Here is a 9300-nt window from a genome sequence, read left to right as displayed (position 1 = left end):
CATCTCAAAAAAAAAAAAAAAAGAAGAGACTCTAGAGAGCTTGTTTCCTCTGTCTCTCCACTCCACGTGAGGACACAGCAAGAAGAGAGCCATTTGTGAACCAGGAAGTGGGCTCTCACCAGACACCAGACCTGCCAGCCAGTACCATGATTCCAGACTTCCCAGCCTCCAGAATTGTGAGAAATGTTTGTTGTTGAAGCCACCCAGTCTATGGTATTCTGTAATAGCAGCCTGGACTGACTAAAACATAGGCTTGGCAAGGTCAAATGGTTTTCCCAAGAGTGCAACAAGTGGCAAGGCAGGGAGCTACGGCCAGGGCTCCTGACTCATTGTATTCATAGCGGTAAATATCTGCCTGCAAAAACCGGTTTTTAGCAACCGTAACAAGATATTGTGCTGCTAAAACAAAATAATCATGGTTTTGTTAAGTCTCAGGAAAACGGTAATAGGTACATTTTTCTCCATCTTAAATGTTTTCGAATGGAGTTCTAAGCTTTGGAAATTTGCTACTGCTTGCCTACTAGCACTTGCTGGTGCTTACAACCAAGCAAAGGCATTCACATACATTTTTTCTTTTTCTGTCTTTCGTTTTTTTTTTTTTTGAGATGGAGTTTCATTTTTGTTGCCCAGGCTGGAATGCAATGGTACAACCTCAGCTCACTGCAACCTCCACCTCCTGGGTTCAAGCGATCTCCTGCCCTAGCCTCCCAAGTAGCTGGGATTACAGGCATCCACCATCACACCCAGCTAATTTTTGTACTTTTAGTAGAGACGGGGTTTCACCATGTTGGCCAGGCTAGTCTCGAACTCCTGACCTCAGGTGATCCACCCGCCTCGGCCTCCCAAAGTGCTGGGATTATAGGCGTGAGTCACTGCGCCCAGCCCACATACACTTTTTTCTTTCCTTCTGTTTTTTTGTTTGTTTTGAGACAGGGTCCTGTTCTGTCACCCAGGCTGGAGTGCAGTGGCATTATCAGAGCTCACTGTAGCCTTGACCTCCTGGGCTTGAGTGATCCTCCTGCCTGAGCCTCCTGCATGTGTCATCACACCCAGCTAATTTTTGTATTTTTTAGAGATGGGGTTTCACCATGTTGTCCAGGCTCATTCATGTAAATATTAATAGGGAAAGCTCAAAAAATTAATTTATGACTGCCTATAACCTCTGCCTCGCTGCCTTAAAAACCCTTACCTATAAGCCTCAGATCTTAAGCATAAGCTGCCTGATTCTCCTTGCTTGGCACCCTACAAATAAACACCCCCCTTTCTCCCACCACAAGCCTGGATATAGATATTTGACCTTGCTACACTGGGCAAGTAGACCCCAGTTCAGCTCAGTAACACTCCCTTCCCTTTAAAAGGGGCAGGAGTAGTTCAACTGCTTTTTTATTTTCATAAGTATCCAACTTTGTGGTTTAATTGCATACTTGTATCATAGCTGTATTTTCTGTTCCTAGGTTGGATGAAGGAATTGGATAAATAAGTAATTTGCAGCATTCCACAACTTCAGTAGAGGACACAATGACTTCTAGGTCTACCACCCTATGAATAAGGCGGAGGGCCCTTACCAACCACGAATAAGCCACAGTCATCCCTTACCAACCACGAATTCTACCAAATATAGATGGATTTTAGTACTCTTTTCCCATAATCATGCAAATTTCAGACCAAGTATATATGATCTGAATTATTCTTGTAGGTGACAGAAAAGATGGAAACAGGAAGCTGGAAAGAGGAGAGGGGTGGTGTGCAGGAGTACATACTTTTGCCATGCACCCACCCTAAGGCAACTGAAGCAAAAGCAGCTTAGGTGTTGGAATTATACTCCTGCCCCCTTTAAAGGGAAGGGGGTGTTATTGAGCTGAACTAGGGTCTACTTGCCTGGTGTAGTAAGATCAAATATCTATATTGAGGCTTGTAGTGGGAGAAAGCGGGGAGCGTTTATTTATTTATTTATGACAGATTTTTGCTGTCTCCCAGGCTGGAGTGCAATGGCGCGATCTCTGCTCACTGCAACCTCCGCCTCCCAGGTCCAAGCGATTCTCCTGCCTCAGTCACCCAAGTAGCTGGGATTCCAGGCGCGCGCCACCACGCCGGGCTAATTTTTTGTATTTCTAGTAGAGACGGGGTTTCACCATGTTGGCCAGGCTGGTCTCAAACTCCTGACCTCGGGTGATCTGGGGGTGTTTATCTGTAGGGTGTCAAGCAAGGAGAATCAGGCAGCTCATGCTTAAGACCCAAGACTTACACGTCAGGGTTTTTTGTTTGTTTGTTTGTTTGTTTGTTTGTTTTTTTGAGACGGAGTCTCGCTCTCTAACCCAGGCTGGAGTGCAGTGGCCGGATCTCAGCTCACTGCAAGCTTCGCCTCCCGGGTTCACGCCATTTTCCTGCCTCAGCCTCCCGAGTAGCTGGGACTACAGGCGCCCCGCCACCTCGCCCGGCTAGTTTTTTTGTATTTTTTAGTAGAAACGGGGTTTCACCGTGTTAGCCAGGATGGTCTCGATCTCCTGACCTCGTGATCCGCCCGTCTCAGCTTCCCAAAGTGCTGGGATTACAGGCTTGAGCCACCGCGCCCGGCCCACGTCAGGGTTTTTAAAGGCGGGAAGGCAGAGGTTATAGGCAGTCATAAATTAATATATGGAGGATACAGGCTGGCTTCTCATATAGAGGACATCTCGATGTGGGGACCCATAGGTCGTAGGTGGATTTAAAGATTTTTTTATTTGTAATTGGTTAAAAAAGAGCTTTGTTTAAATATTTGGGGTCAGTAAAAAAGAATGGCAGCTCTGGCTCGAGGGTGTGACTTTTTGTAGGCTGCTCAGGAAGAAGAAATTTAGAACAAACAGTGGTTAGAGTTTAGCCCCCAGTTTCCCCTTATTTGAGGTTTATGTGCCAGTGGATCCATTCAGTGGGGATCTGGGTTTCTGAAAAACAACTGAGGGACATATGCTCAGATGTTATCTTTAGTTTTTTGTTGTTGTTGTTTTGTTTTTGTTTTTGTTTTGAGACAGTCTCGCTCTGTCGCCCAGGCTGGAGTGCAGTGGCGCGATCTCAGCTCACTGCAACCTCTGCCTTCCCGGTTCAAGTGATTCTCCTGCCTCAACCTCCCGAGTAGCTGGGTTTACAGGCGTCTGCCACCACGCTTGGCTAATTTTTGTATTTTTAGTAGAGACAGGGTTTTACCATATTGGTCAGGCTGGTCTCAAACTCCTGACCTCAGGTGATCCACCCACTTTGGCCTTCCAAAGTGGTGGGATTATAGGCATGCACCCCTACACCAGGCCGTTATCATTAGTTTTTATAGGGAACCAAATATCTCACGACTTTAACTTTCTTGGCTATTGTTTCTTTAAGTAATTTCTTGCTTATAGTTCATTTTTAGGGCTAGTTGGGTGCCTGGAAATTTTTTTTTTTTTTCTTTTTGAGAAGGGGTGTTGCTCTGTCACCCAGGTTGGAGTGCAGTGGCTCGATCTTTCCTCACTGCAACCTCCGCCACCCGGGTTCAAGCAATTCTGCCTCAGCCTCCCAAGTAGCGGGGACTACAGGCGCATGCCACCACGACTGGATAATTTTTGTATTTCTGGTAGAGACGGGGTTTCACCATCTTGGTCAGGCTGGTCTCAAACTCCTGACCTCAGGTGATCCACTTGCCTCGGCCTCCCAAAGTGCAAGATTACAGGCATGAGCCACCATGCCCAGCTTGGAATTTTTTTTAAGTAACTGAATACTTTAAATGTTTTTATTTTATGGGGGGGGGTTGGTAGGCTTCTAAGGATTCCTGCTCTGTCTTAGGAGTTGTACCTAGGTTATGCTACTTTTATTTAAAACAATATGGAAAAGCCACTACTATACAAGGGGACTTCAAAAAGGTCATGCAAAATGCATATTATGAAAAAATTTATGTATGGATTTTAAAATGTTTTTGCACCAAATAAACGCACACTAACTTGCTATAACATGTCTGAACAGAACCTAGTTTGAGGCAGGAAGAAGAATATTATATCAGTTTGAAAACAGGCTGGGCATGCCTGGTGTGGTGGCTCACGCCTGTAATCCTAGCACTTTGGGAGGCTGAGGTGTGTGGATCACGAGGTCAGGAGTTTGAGACCAGCCTGGCCAATATGGTGAAACCTTGTCTCTACTAAAAATACAAAAATTAGCCAGGTGTGGTGGCGCGTGCCTGTAATCCCAGCTACTTGGGAGGCTAAGGCAGAAGAACTGCTTGAACCCAGGAGGCAGAGGTTGCAGTGAGCCGAGATCGTACCACTGCACTCCAGCCTGGGCAACAGAGTGACACTCTGCCTCAAAAAGAAAAAAAAAAATTAAAAAATTAGCCAGGCATGGTGGTGCATACCTGTAGTCCCAGCTACTCAGGAGGCTGATATGGGAGGATCGCTTGAGCTAAGAAGGTCGAGGCTGCAGTGAGCCAAAATCTCAACACTGCACTCCAGCCTGGGTGACAGAGCTAGACCATGTCTCAAAAAAATCCAAAAAAAAAAACAAAAAAACAGAGGCCGGACACAGTAGCTCACTCCTGTAAATCCTAAAACTTTAGGAGGCTGAGGCGGGAGGATTACTTGAGGCCAGGAGTTCAAGACCAACCTGGCCAAGAAAGCAAGACCCTGTCTCAATTTATTTTAAATGAAAATATTAATTTTTTTAAAAAAGAAAATAAGCTGGGCACAGTGGCTCACTCCTATAATTGCTTTTGGGAGGCCAAGGCAGGAGGATTGCTTGAGCTCAGGAATTTGAGACCAGCCTGGGCAACATGACAAAATCCCATCTGTACCAAAAATACAAAAATTAGCCGGGTGTGGTGGCACGCCTGTAGTCTCAGCCACCTCGGAGGCTGAGGTGGGAGGATGGCTTGAGCCTGGAAGGCAGAGGCTGCAGTGAGCTGAGATTGCGCCACTGCACTCTAGCCTGGGCAAAGGGGCAAATCCCTGTCTCAAAAACAAACAAATAAACAAACAAACAAACAAAAAACCTGTAAAGGGCACCCAGTTTTCTTCAGTTAATAGTATAAAAAAGACTGCATTGATATGGTTAAGTTCCCAGGACCCTCAGTTCCTTAAGGATGGACTACATGGCTGGTATCATTGCTTACAAGACTGTTGACCTTGATGAAGCTTATATTGAGAAATAAAGTTTATACTTTTAATTTTTATCTTCTAATTCTATTTTTCCACAAAACTTTTTGAAGTCCCTTCGTATAAATCAGTGAGTTTTGAGAAATGCCCAAATGTGTACATGGATTTTTTTTTTTTTTTTTTGAGAGAGGGTTTCACTCTGTCATCCAGGTTGGAGTGCAGTGGCACAATCATGGCTTATTGCAGCCTTGACCTCCCAGGCTCAAGTGATCCTCCTACCTCAGCCTCCTGAGTAGCTGGGACTATAGGTGTATGCCACCATACCTGGCTAATTTTTGTTTATTGTGTAGAGACAGTGTTTCACCATGTTGCCCAGGCTGGTCTCAAATTCCTGAGCAAAAGCCATCCACCCACCTTGGCCTCCCAAAGTGCTATAGGCGTGAGCCACCGCGCCCAGCCTACGTGGATTTTTTTTTTTTTTTTTTTTTTTTTTGAGATAGAGTCTTGCTCTTTCGCCCAGCCTGGAATGCAGTGGCACGATCTCGGCTCACTGTAACCTCCGCCCCCTGGCTTCAAGTGATTCTTTTGCCTCAGCCCCCCCAAGTAGCTGGGATTACAGGTGCACACTACCATGCCTGGCTAATTTTTGTATTTTTAGTAGAGATGGAGTTTCTCCATGTTGAACAGGCTGGTGTCGAACTCCTGACCTCAGGTGATCCACGCACCTTGGCCTCCCAAAGTGCTGGGATTACAGTCGTGAGCCACTGCGCCAGCCATGGATTTTTTGGTTAACTTTTTTTTTTTCCCCTCAAGCATCTGAGTTAATCCAGAATTATAGTGGGATCCTAGAAACTAGTCATCACATTTAAAAAAAAAAAGTAATTTAAGATTCGGTAGAGAGCTGGTAAAATTATGTGAAACACAATGAACTGAAATTACCACATGACACTGGAAATCAAAGGAGGGGACATTCTGCAGTATTTCCAGCTACTAAGCGATGGCAACTTAACACTCGCTGTATGGTTCTCTTTAGTGTGCAGCCTGTGTTTTATTTTCGTGAACACTAACCAATGCTGATGAATGCCAATCCAAAAACCACTTTCAACTTTCTTCTCCCTTGTCCACCTCCTACGAGAGGAGTGGAAAAAGCTAAAATTCTATTTTGCAACCAGTCTGTGTGACCCAATCCTGGTCTATGAGACACGTGGGGGTTTCTGTGGCAAGGAAGATTCTGGAAAATATCTTTCTCCCTGATTTAAAGGAGAGACACATGACAAGGGCCCTTTCACACCTCCCTCCCTTCTTGATAGCACCCTCCTCTGGGTGCTATCATGTGAGGATGTGATGCCTGGAGAGGCATCTTAGCCCCCTTGAGATCAGATAAACCCCCAGCCTGAAGCTCAAAGATGACATATGTAGGAAGGTAAGAATGGAAAGATGAAAGGAGCTCCAATCCTTGTAGGCACTGTTGAGCTGCCAATCCAACCCTGAGGATCACCCATTTTAGACTTAAGAAACAGAAGTCCTTAGGTGTAAGCCACTGCTCATTTTATACTAACTGCAGTTGAGAGCATCATGGGATACAAATGTCAACAAAATATATGTAAGTGTTTTCATGGGGTCACTGTGTTGATTCTCCAGGCCTCCATCTTTTCCTCACGAAGTCTATAGTCTATTCAAATTTTTTTTTTTTTTTTTTTTTTTGAGACAGTCTCACACTATTGCCCGGGCTGGAGTACAATGGCATAATCGGCTCACTGCAACCTCCACCTCCCAGGTTCAAGCGATTCTCCTGCCTCAGCCTCCTGAGTAGCTGGGATTACAGACACCCACCACCATGCCTGGCTTATTTTTTATATTTTTTTGGTAGAGACAGGGTTTCACTATGTTGGCCAGGCTGGTCTTGAACTCCTGACCATGTGATCTGCCCACCTAGACCTCCCAAAGTGCTGGGATTACAGGCGTGAGCCACTGCACCTCACACAGATTATTGAGGTTAGAGAGCGACACTGCCTATTACGCGCCCCTCAGAAGGCTGTGAGGTTCATGCACTCCATAAAATACTATACAAATGTAAACGACAAATAGTAACAAAATACTTCTGTGTTAGGAAACGACACTGACTTTCATGCCACAGGGGACAAGGTGCTATGAAGCAACTGTGTCTTTTCCCCTGGGGGAATGAATGAGCCTGTTGAGCCTGAGGTGGTGGAGTAGGAAGTATTTTTAAAACCTTTGTTGTAAGACATTAACTGCAAACATGCCACACTAAGCTGAAACTGGGAGTGCCGCTTCCTGGCTTTAACATTAAGCTGACCTGAACCTTCAGATCATGGAAACTAATCAGAGTTTACCGAAACATAGAGTATGTGAAAAAAAAAAAATAAATTACTTTAAACTGAAAGGGCAAGTTGGGACCTTATAAAACACCTACATGTTTCAACTACTCCTTGGAGAAGGTGTTGCTTAAAAATACTTATCTGCATATTTGTGATATGTAAACAAAGACCAAAATTTCACTGATCTTTACTGAAGGATGCTGATGCTTACACCTTGGTGGCTGGCAGTGGCCACCCCAGCTGCTCTTCAGTGTCCCGAAGGCCACCCGCTTTGGGTCCTTGGCAAGAACCTCCTACGGAAGCTGCCGAATTAAGGTGGAGACAAGATGGGCAGCAGAACAACTGGTGAAGTTCTGCTGTGGAATGCCAGAGAGAAAGCTGTTTCTAGAAAATGCCTTTAAGACAATTTTCTTAAAGAAATCAGCCAGGCATGGTGGCTCATGCCTGTAATCCCAGCACTTTGGGAGGCCTGGAGGTGAGATCACCTGAGGTCAGGAGTTTGAGACCAGCCTGGCCAACATGGTGAAACCCCTGTCTTTACTAAAAATACAAAAAAATTAGTTGGTCGTGGTGGCGGGCACTTGTAATCCCAGCTACTCAGGGGGCAGAGGCGGGAGAATCACTTAAATGCAGGAGGCGGAGGTTGCAGTCAAGCCATTCTACTCCAGCCTGGGTGACAGAGCGAGACTCTGTTTCAAAAGAAAAGAAAAAGAAATCATGGCTCTGAGTGGTGGCTCCTGCCTATAATCCCAGCACTTTAGGAGGCGGAGGTGGGTGGATGACTTGAGGTCAGGAGTTCATGACCAGTCTGGCCAAAATGGTGAAACCCCGTCTCTACTAAAAATACAAAAATTAGCTGGGTGTGGTGGCAGGCGCCTGTAATCCCAGCTACTTGGGAGACTGAGGCAGGAGAATTGCTTGAACCTGGGAGGCAGAGGTTACAGTGAGCTGGGATCGCAACACCTTACTCCAGCCTGGGCAATAAGAGCAAAAAATTCCATCTCAAAAAAAAGAAAGAAAAAGCAATAAAAAACTCAAGGCAAAGAAAAGGTTTTCAGTTTGTTCCCCTAACATTGATGTGAAATGGGGATCTAGGGGAGATGTGGAAGGATGACTAAAATCTAACACATTGCCCACCATTTTTGAACTTGAAGGTTGAGTTTGGAAATCATTTACCGCCTTTGCCTACCTGATCTGCTGGTTGCCTTCGTGAAACTTTGCAGTTCCCCCTCAAGTCTAGTTTGACTCTAACTTTGGTACAAGATTTCTGGTTGGAGAAAATGAGATGTACCTGAAATTAATTTCCAGGCTACCATTCATTCACTCACTTTAGATGCAGGGTTTTGCTTTGTGGTCCAGGCTAGTCTCGAACTCCTGGCCTCAAGTGATCTCCTGCCTTGGCCTCCCAAAGAGCTGGGATTACAGATGTGATCACCGATGTGAGCCACCTGTGTTTCATTTACCCTCTTTTCCCAGGTGTTCCTTTCCTCTCCTCCTGAGCAGGTATTCATTACACTGAAGATCAACCCGCACAGGCTGACCCAAGAAGAGCTCAATTTTTTGGAAGTGGGGAATTTGCTCAACAGGCCCTCAGGGAAGGTTAAGTATGCATCCCTCTGAGGACCCTTCTGCTTCCTGTGACCCCAGCTGCTTGCTTTAGATACTTCCTTCCCAAGCTTTTTCGGGGTGGAGCTCGCTACTCATTAAACTGTAAGGGGATGTACTCGGTGTTTCCTGCAGACACACAGACTCTCTGTGCTTGAAGAAGTAGGTCTGGGAGGATTATGGCCTCCAGAGAAAAAGCGAAGGTAAGAGGTGCAGAGGGGAGATCTCACAATGGCATTTTTTTGGTCCTTCCTGACCCAACACAAGCC

Source organism: Macaca nemestrina, chromosome 5 (genome assembly GCF_043159975.1).
Source record: "Macaca nemestrina isolate mMacNem1 chromosome 5, mMacNem.hap1, whole genome shotgun sequence".
NCBI lineage: Eukaryota > Metazoa > Chordata > Mammalia > Primates > Cercopithecidae > Macaca > Macaca nemestrina.
The sequence above is the reverse complement of the archived record's forward strand: the minus strand, read 5'-3'. Positions refer to the sequence as shown.